Source organism: Ceratosolen solmsi, unplaced genomic scaffold (genome assembly GCF_000503995.2).
Source record: "Ceratosolen solmsi marchali unplaced genomic scaffold, CerSol_1.0 scaffold29, whole genome shotgun sequence".
Lineage (NCBI taxonomy): Eukaryota > Metazoa > Arthropoda > Insecta > Hymenoptera > Agaonidae > Ceratosolen > Ceratosolen solmsi.
The window spans coordinates 10,238,063-10,247,202 of record NW_011948417.1 but is presented as its reverse complement, the minus strand read 5'-3'; positions in this window follow the sequence as shown (position 1 = coordinate 10,247,202).

Sequence of the window (9,140 nt, the reverse complement as noted above, 5' to 3'; positions counted from 1 at the left end):
TTTTCCTAATTGGTTATACTTAAATTTTCTGAAATAAGTACAGTTTTGTGGCGATTTCAATGCAGTTTCTTGTAGCTGAATTATAACGAAATTGAATACAGATTGTAATTTTAAGAGAATTTAATTATAGTTAGCTGTATTACATTCATTTTAAAAGTATACAATTTTCTAAAGTGCAAACTTAAAAGTAATTCGATGCTCATATTATACGTTATATATATACATATATGTATTATCTCATAATGAAAAGATTAATTTATAGTTTGTTTGATATAGGTTTTCAAAAGAAAATTTTTAATAATCAGTTCATGTTTGTTAAATTAAAATGTTTTTACCTGGTGTATAAATACTTTTTTTTCAAGGTGTTATTATTATTTTTTTTTTTTTAAACTTAAAAATTTTCTTATAAAGTTTTTAAATAATTTTGTTTATTATTCATTCGTACTTGTGAAGAATAAAAATATAATACAATATTTAATTATTAAAAAAAATGTTACAATTAAATGTTTAAAACACTTTTATTACATAGTTACTTATTTGGAAAAAGTCATGGAAATAGTTTTAAATATATACTTTATATCTTTAGCAGAGAATGTAAAGCATAATTGTTAAGAACTTTTTTTATTTAGTAATTTTTTATTTAATATTTTTATTTAATAGTTTTTATATAATTAAATTATAATTAATTATTAAATTAATTTTTTTTAATTTAATGTTTAAATTCAGTATTAAACTATGACTCAATCAAAATTTTATATTTAATACGTATTACGTGTTCTACTTCACTAAATTTAATAACTAGTGATAAAAAATTAATGCTTAATTTTAGTTTTAGAAATTAATGTATGGTTAGATTAGGAATAATTTACATTAGAAATTCAAAAATAAAATCCCCGATAATCGTTAAATTAAAATTTCTTTCGAATAAATCCAAAACGGTTATTTGTTTATTTCATCGAGACTGGAAAAAGTAAAATATTGAAGTAAATTCGTTGGAGTGAATTGCGGTTACGCATAAGTATCTGCGCGTTTTTTATTAATCAGCCCCTCGAGCAGTGCGGTTTTAAGGGGGATGCGGGTGTTTTGCATTCAAACAACGCACGAATGAGGTGTACGTGATACCGAGCGTAAATATGCAAAGTACCCGGCTATATAGCAGGAGATGACGATGACGCTAATGACGAAATTCCGTTCTTCTCTACATAATTGTCGCTACTTGGCTCCCACCTTCACCTGATCGCGTGTGAATTGTGGATGGGAAACAATGGCGTGACCTAGCTAGTTTTAATTTCTTATTTTTATTGACTTTTTCATATGAATCGACACTACAGTCGATTTAAACATTTCTCAATGGAACCGATGGATCAGTAAATGTTATTTGAATTATAATTTTTCAATAATCAATATCAATATCTATAATAATAATGATTTTTCAGATGTCGTTATTTTCAGCCTTTTTTAAAATCTGGATGCAATCTAGTGATGCATTTGAATTACAATGTATTTCATAATTTTTAAATTTGCTTCAACTTAAATAGTTATCCGATATTTATAAGTTCAATGGATTAGAATATAGATAATAATAACTTCTAATTAAGTCTCATATATAAACGATAAACTATAGAATATATTGAAATGTAATTAAAAATGCATATTTATAACAATTAAAATTATTGTAAAATTATTTTATACATAAAATTTAAAATTTTCAGGATTAAATTCTAGAATCTAAAAAGCAATGTATAAAATTTCATTTGTAGAAAGCTTTGAAACACCGGTTACTTCTATTTTACGTGTAATAACAGCTATAAATTATTCATAAATGATAAAAAAGTTATATTTTTAATGAGAATGAGGTCATCTATAGGATTACTTATTATAATATCTTCAACATTCATCAGAGATCATTTTAGGAGGAGTTAATAGACAATTTTGTAAAAAGTTCAATTATAGATACTGTTGAGAAAAAATTCCATACAGGTATTCTTGAACAAATTGGTAGTTGATATAAATTTTGTCGAATCATTTATTCTTCTTTTATATAGATAATCGCACATATATAATACACAAATAGAATTAATTTAATTATAGTACTTTTAATATTTAATACAATGGCAAAGAGGTAAAATGGCTAATGTAGGAAAACAGTAAGAATTATTGAGACTATGTTTAATTTTATGTTAATCTCCAGAAACAATATGCTTTACATTATCAAAAAGACCTAAGTTTTTACGTTATTTAATATTATTAATTTCTTGTATAGTGAATTTATTTGTATATTTATATACAATATTTGAATTCAACGAAACATTCCTGATTTCAAAAACATGCTTTTAACAATCTTAAGATTTATTATTTTTTCGTTAAAGAAAACTATGTAAGGGAAGTGAAAAACTTTATCCCTAGAATGTTTATTTCACAGTTTAAAATGAACATAGCAAAATCTTTCGTTCCTAATCAAATACCTAATATTTCAAGAATTAATTTCGATCATTCTCTAAACTAAATATAACATTTGAAGTTGGATTTTATACTTTTATATAACATCTATAATACAGTTAGTTATAATATATAATATATATACAATATTTAGCTTTATAAAAAATATATTTTTAATATTTTAAATACAGCACCGAGGATTATATGTAATAAAATTTTTTATTTCTAATTGAAAGACAGAAATTTCATAACAATATAAAAAACTTTTTAGATTTACCTGTAATTAAAAGTTTGAATATCATTAAAAATATTAAAAGATTATATTTTATAATTTATAATTTGAAAGTATCGTAAAAATAAATATTTCTTATTTATTATATAATTAAATATAATAAATTTGGAAAATTATTATCAAATATTTTTGTAAATATTAAAAAATGCTACTAGATATAAATGATAAAATTAAATTTTTCATTATAACGTCACGAAAAAATCGAAATGTTTTAATATTTCTATTTTATAAAAATATTTCAATTAGAAGTATATATTTATTGAACACTTGAAATATTTTTGAAATTTAAAACTAATGTTTTCATATTACAAAACAAATATAATATATTAAGTATTCTAACTACATTTCGTTTAGCATATCTTACATAAATCATAAAAAATTTAAGTTATTTATAACTTAAGCAAATTTGTTATTATTCATCTATCACTTAGAATTTTATCCATTTAGGGATTAGAGACCAACAAATATTCTTAAGATTTCATCTATTCTCTCTTTACTGACCAAGCTGTACAAAATAGTGAATCTAATTATGATTGAATGTAATTAAGATTGAAGTGAATTATAATTGTTATAAAATTTGAAAATTTAAATTTGAGTTTGAAGAACGTGCAAATCAAAGCACGTGGGTAATCCAAACACATGCGTATACGTCGAGAAAAAAAGGAAAAAGGAAAGGCGGAAAAGAAAGGCATATATATATATATATATATATATATATAGAGAGAGAGAGAGAGAGAGAGAGAGAGAAAGAGAGAGTGCGCCAGTCAGCATGTCGACGTGTCGTTCGTCATCGTCGGTTTGAAGCGTGATTAATCAGACTTGATAGGCACGCATATACGCGTGCGACTTTATCTCGCTGTTCATCGGGTTTATATGGCCCTTTGTTGGGTTTATGATACAGTCGCGATTGCGTTCAATCGCTTTTTGCGTCATGCGTTTACACGTACAATAGACCACGTAAAGTCAAATAGGTAGATGAGAAAGTGAAAAGAGGAAAGAAAAGAAGCGAATTAAAAGGCGTGTGTTATGTTTAGTAATAGTTTCGTCATTTTATTGTTAATTTTAAGCGGGACAAATCGTTTGTTTCCCACAATCGAGAAAGTTGTATCTATACAACTTACGTTTGCGTTTTCATTTCGACCATTCTACATATTTAATTTTCTCCCGTTCTGCACAATATACATACATAATCAAAATTTATTTTACACAATTTTTCTTTTTTTCCATTTTTTATTATTTCACTTTATGTAGAGAAATATGGAAAGACATGATTTAAAAGACAAAATTATTATTTTAATAACATACAGTATCAATGATCAATGTAATAGTTAATTTACTTATAAAATCTAATAGATTAATTGTTTAAGTACTTTAGCGAACACTTGTTAAATCAAACGTGTGTTATTCAATTCTAAATACTATCTTATATAATATAACCATTTAATAAGAAATATTTGTACAGTAGAACGACTTTAAATTAAAAACTGTTTATGTAAGCCAAAGAAAATTTATAAAAAATATGCAATATAATCTTCTAGAAAGTATAGATTAGGTTAAGTTAAATTGTTTAATTTATTTAAGTTATTGGATATGAAAAAAATTTTATGTAATAATTATTAATATATGAGTACAGTTAAAAATTTTATTAAAAAGTCCTAATATCAATTAATTTGCTTTTAAATATTCATTATCAAAATATCTTGTTTCATTTTATCATATTTTTCAATTTTTTAATATTTACATTTTAGAGTTTTAAACTAGAACAAAGGATACATATATATATACTTCTATTTATATTTTCGGATAACTTATTCATGTAGAAATTCATGTAAAAAATTGGAATGAATGTATCTGATAGAAAATTGAGAAGAATGTATCTGTAAAAAAATTATTATGTTTTAACACGAGTCATAAACTTATAAATTTTCATGTACGTAATATTACAATTTTTTTCAATGATTAATAATTAATATAAATAGCTAGTTAATAAATTAATTAATACTATATATGCTAAATATTAATATAACATGAATTAAACATATTAATTATATGAATTGTCTATTAATCATTGAAGCTTTCAGCAATATTTTATTTACGTCTATTTTATATACATATATAAATAAAAATTGTTTTTATTTCCATGGATACTAATTATCTAGAAATTACAATCGATTATAGTTCTTTGTTTTGATATTTTATTGATTCTATCAGTGATTACACGTAATTTATAAAGTTTTAAACACATTGATATTCGAAAATTCTAATTAAAATCTATCGAATTGCACTACGAAAAATGCATACAATCATACGTAGGAACTAAATGTCCCTTTAAATTTTTGAATATCGTTTTCTCAAGTATCTTAACATCACATAACTTTACTTCGAGTTGTGTCATTGATCTCTAGTTCAATATGATCTGGTAACGGTTTCAAGGTGCAAAACTACTCGATCGGCATTTTCAACGGACATTCATCGATCAGCATCTTGTTCTGCGACCTTCGGTTGTCCTGACTCACGTTTGACTTTCCCACGGGCATGTGGGAACATCTTAATTATTAGGCATGGATTTTCGTATTCTTTTGGCGTCTCTTGCCTTGTCTTCTCATCGTCACCTCAAACCAATTCTGGTGACTGTGGCTATTTAGAAGTTCTCAGTGAGACTTGTAATAAATAATAGATGTGAAATCTAGTATGCAAGGTAGGAATGTAAACTTACATAATATGCAATAATCTTGATTCACTAAATTGAATGCCTATTCATTTTATATTTCTTACTCTGAAATTTCTAATTGTAACTAATATTATAATAAAAATATATTAATAATATTTTATCTACACTATTTTACCTACAATATTTTATCTATAATATTTTAACGACAGTATTTATCAACAATATTTAAAATATTTATGTATTTAAATCTTATAATCTTTTTACTGTATATTATTATAATATATTATATTCTAATATATGTATATTCTTATATTATTACTGTATGTTTTACTCCATATTTTTAAGGTAAACAGTTTCAAAATTGCCAATAAATTATTGTACTTAATTTTAATTACACCAAATTTCATATATGCTCATTAATCATGATTATAGAATGATAAATATTGATGTATTTTGATGTAATTAACAAATTTTTTCTATGCAGAAAATGTCTGCAAGTCTGTTTAATTTTATATTTAATTAATTTTCATTGTTCTTGTTTTAATTATATTATTTATATAGTCATGAAGTCTATAAAAAATGAGATTACAGTAATAAAAATATTAGTTTTGATAATTGAATAATAATAATTTAATTTTAAAATATTTACTTCGGAAAGAATCAGAATCAGAAAAAAAAATAGAAAAATCTAACTTTGTAATTAATCTATTAAATATTTCATGTTTAACAATAATATTTTTACAAGTAAGTTATAAAATAGTAGCTTATAAATTATTATATTATAAATTATTAATATATTATAAAGTATTTATATTATTTAATGTCTTGTATAATTTATAAACTGACAGATATATTATATTTACTTTTGTATTAATAAGAATTTCTATTAACAATATAGTATTTTTAATATTTAACAATATTAATATTGATAATATTAATTAGTTTTGTTTGCCATTATAGTTATAAAACATATGATACATGAAATCTTCGAGACATTATTAAAACACTTTCTTCAAGAAGTACTTCTCTCCACTTTTATATTATTCTACACTGAATATTCAAAAAATTATATATAGAGAATTATGCTTATTTATATAATTTATATAATTTATTAGCTATCACATTTTATTGTTCTACTCATATTCAATCATATTTATATACTGTTACAATCCATTAAATCTCATAAAATGCAAGAAAAAGGCTCAATATCTGGTCGCTCTTTATTTGTCTAAAAAAAAATATTTTCATAATCCTATAAACCTTCTATTATAATTTTATCTCAATTTCAGTAATATATTGACGACCTAAAAATATTGAGTTTTGGTAGGAGTCAACGGCAATTACGGTTAGATAATTCATGCACACTTATCCCCTATTATGACAAAATTCTAAATTCTCGCTATCCTTCAAACAGTGAGAAGGCTCGTTTTATGGATCTTAAAAAAAAAAAATACATTGTTGTATTTGTCACATAATATTGGAAACTAATGTTTAGTCTCTATAAAATAATTTTAAATAAATAAAAATTTCTAGATGGTTAATAAATATAGTTATCAATATTAATTATAAGAATAAAATACTACTGAAATTTTCAAATTCTGTATAAACGTAAATAAGAATATATTAAAAGTTCCTATAATCTATTTTTTAAATGTAAGAAATATATTAAATATATATTTCAATCAGAAGAAAGATAAACAAATATTATAGATTCCATCAAATAAATACTTGTCCTGCACTTTTCCATTTACCATAAATTTATATAAATAAATAAAATATATAAATCGAAAATTATATTAAGGCACTTTCATGTATCTCCGCTTTTTGAAGTTTAAACCGAATTCCTGCAATACATATGCTTATATGGCTAGGCTTGTATTTATATTCGCACAAGCGAATATGTTTCTTCAGTATAATTTCTCTGGATATGCCCTTGTTATTATATTTTATATTATTAAATAATATTTCAATCTGTTCAATCCGTTTCAATTTCATAAATGAAGATTTTGGAAAAAATGTTTAAGGAATTCTTTTCAATTATATACTGTTAAGATATATTTACAATTATTAGATCAGGAACAAATTGTTTGAACAAATTTTCTTCTTTCTGGATTTATATAAAATAATATGACAGTAATGATTAGATAACTACTAGAGTTTTACAAATATTTAAACAATTTTGTTGTTATATGGTTCTCATGCTAGCTTCATTAGCAAAGGAAAGTTATATGATGAAATGGAGACACGTGCAATAATATTTAGCGGTCTGCCAGAAAATACTACCCTTGGACTTCCTCCGCACGTGACACGTGCACTGTTGCATTTATGTAGTGCACGACGCTTCATAGCACGTGCGATTCTTTGTGAAATGATTGCTGTCATAAGAGACTACGGAATTGCGAACATGCACACCATGAAAATGTATCACGTGCGAAAGGCGCGTGTGACTTCACTTGTTTTATGACAATTACTCAGCGATGTGAAGAATCATAGATGCGCTCAATTTCTAATGTGATATAGAGTGCTGAGTAATATTAAAGATTTGCTCTTTCAAAAGAGCAAAAATCTGTCAATACTATTATTATATTTCTGAAATATTTAAAATTTTCATCATTATTTTTCTGCCTGTTTTCGAAGATCAATCTTCATGCTCTATAATGCAACATAAATGAATTTACTCGAAACTGAATAAAAGTTTTATAAACTTTATAAATTTGAATAAATATGATTTATGTTGATCGTATTTACTTAAATTATTGTTATAAAGAACTATTTGTATAATGTAAAAATTAATTAAATTTATACAATCTCATTTTTATTTTAAAGAATTTTATATGACAAGATATTCAATTTACGACTTATTTATACACTAATTCTTTTTAATAGTTAATATCACCGAAAATTATAGAAATGTATATCGAAAATATTGTATTACTGATATATAATTGTATTAGATGAAAAAAAATTTTTTTCGGTATTAAGTTATATAGTATGATTAATTGTAACATAGTAAACACTAAATTTGTGGCATTTAATATATAAAAATTCTAAATATAAATCTAAATTGTACAATTATTTTTATTTAAAATATATATTTATTTCAAACAATTGTGCTGAATTGTAGTTAACTATATCGATTTCTATGCTACTTCAAACTTAATAATATGTATATATTCAAAAAATTATGCTGTATGTACATAAGTTGTATAGAATTCATTTTGAAAATAGAATATCACAACATTATCAGCAGTATGATAATAATTTATTCATATTACGATAGATTCGTATCTCAATGAAAATTTCGTATTTCATTAAAAATATCATCTAACCACGAATTGAGGGTTCACACATTTCGCAAAAGGAAATTCGAAGTTGCGCTTCGATGGTCCTATCATGCTTATGGTTGGGCGAAAGTGTCGCGTGGCTTTGCACACTTGTTTCAGGGATACCAATATTATAAGTTGTCACACATCCAGGGTTTCGATAGTGAGTGTGGTTGGGAAAGAGATTTAGGCAAGAAGCAATGAGCTACTATAAATTTGGCATAACAATTGATTGACGTATAACGCGAGGGCAAGTGATTTACAGTAAGTTAATCATAAAATGATGATTATATTCTATAAATCCCATGCATATATTTATTTCAAGAGAAGAACTTTCACATTAAAATGTAAGATGCTTAAATAATATTTTGGAATTTTTATGATAACACCAAATTTTCCTTTAAAGCATTTGTAT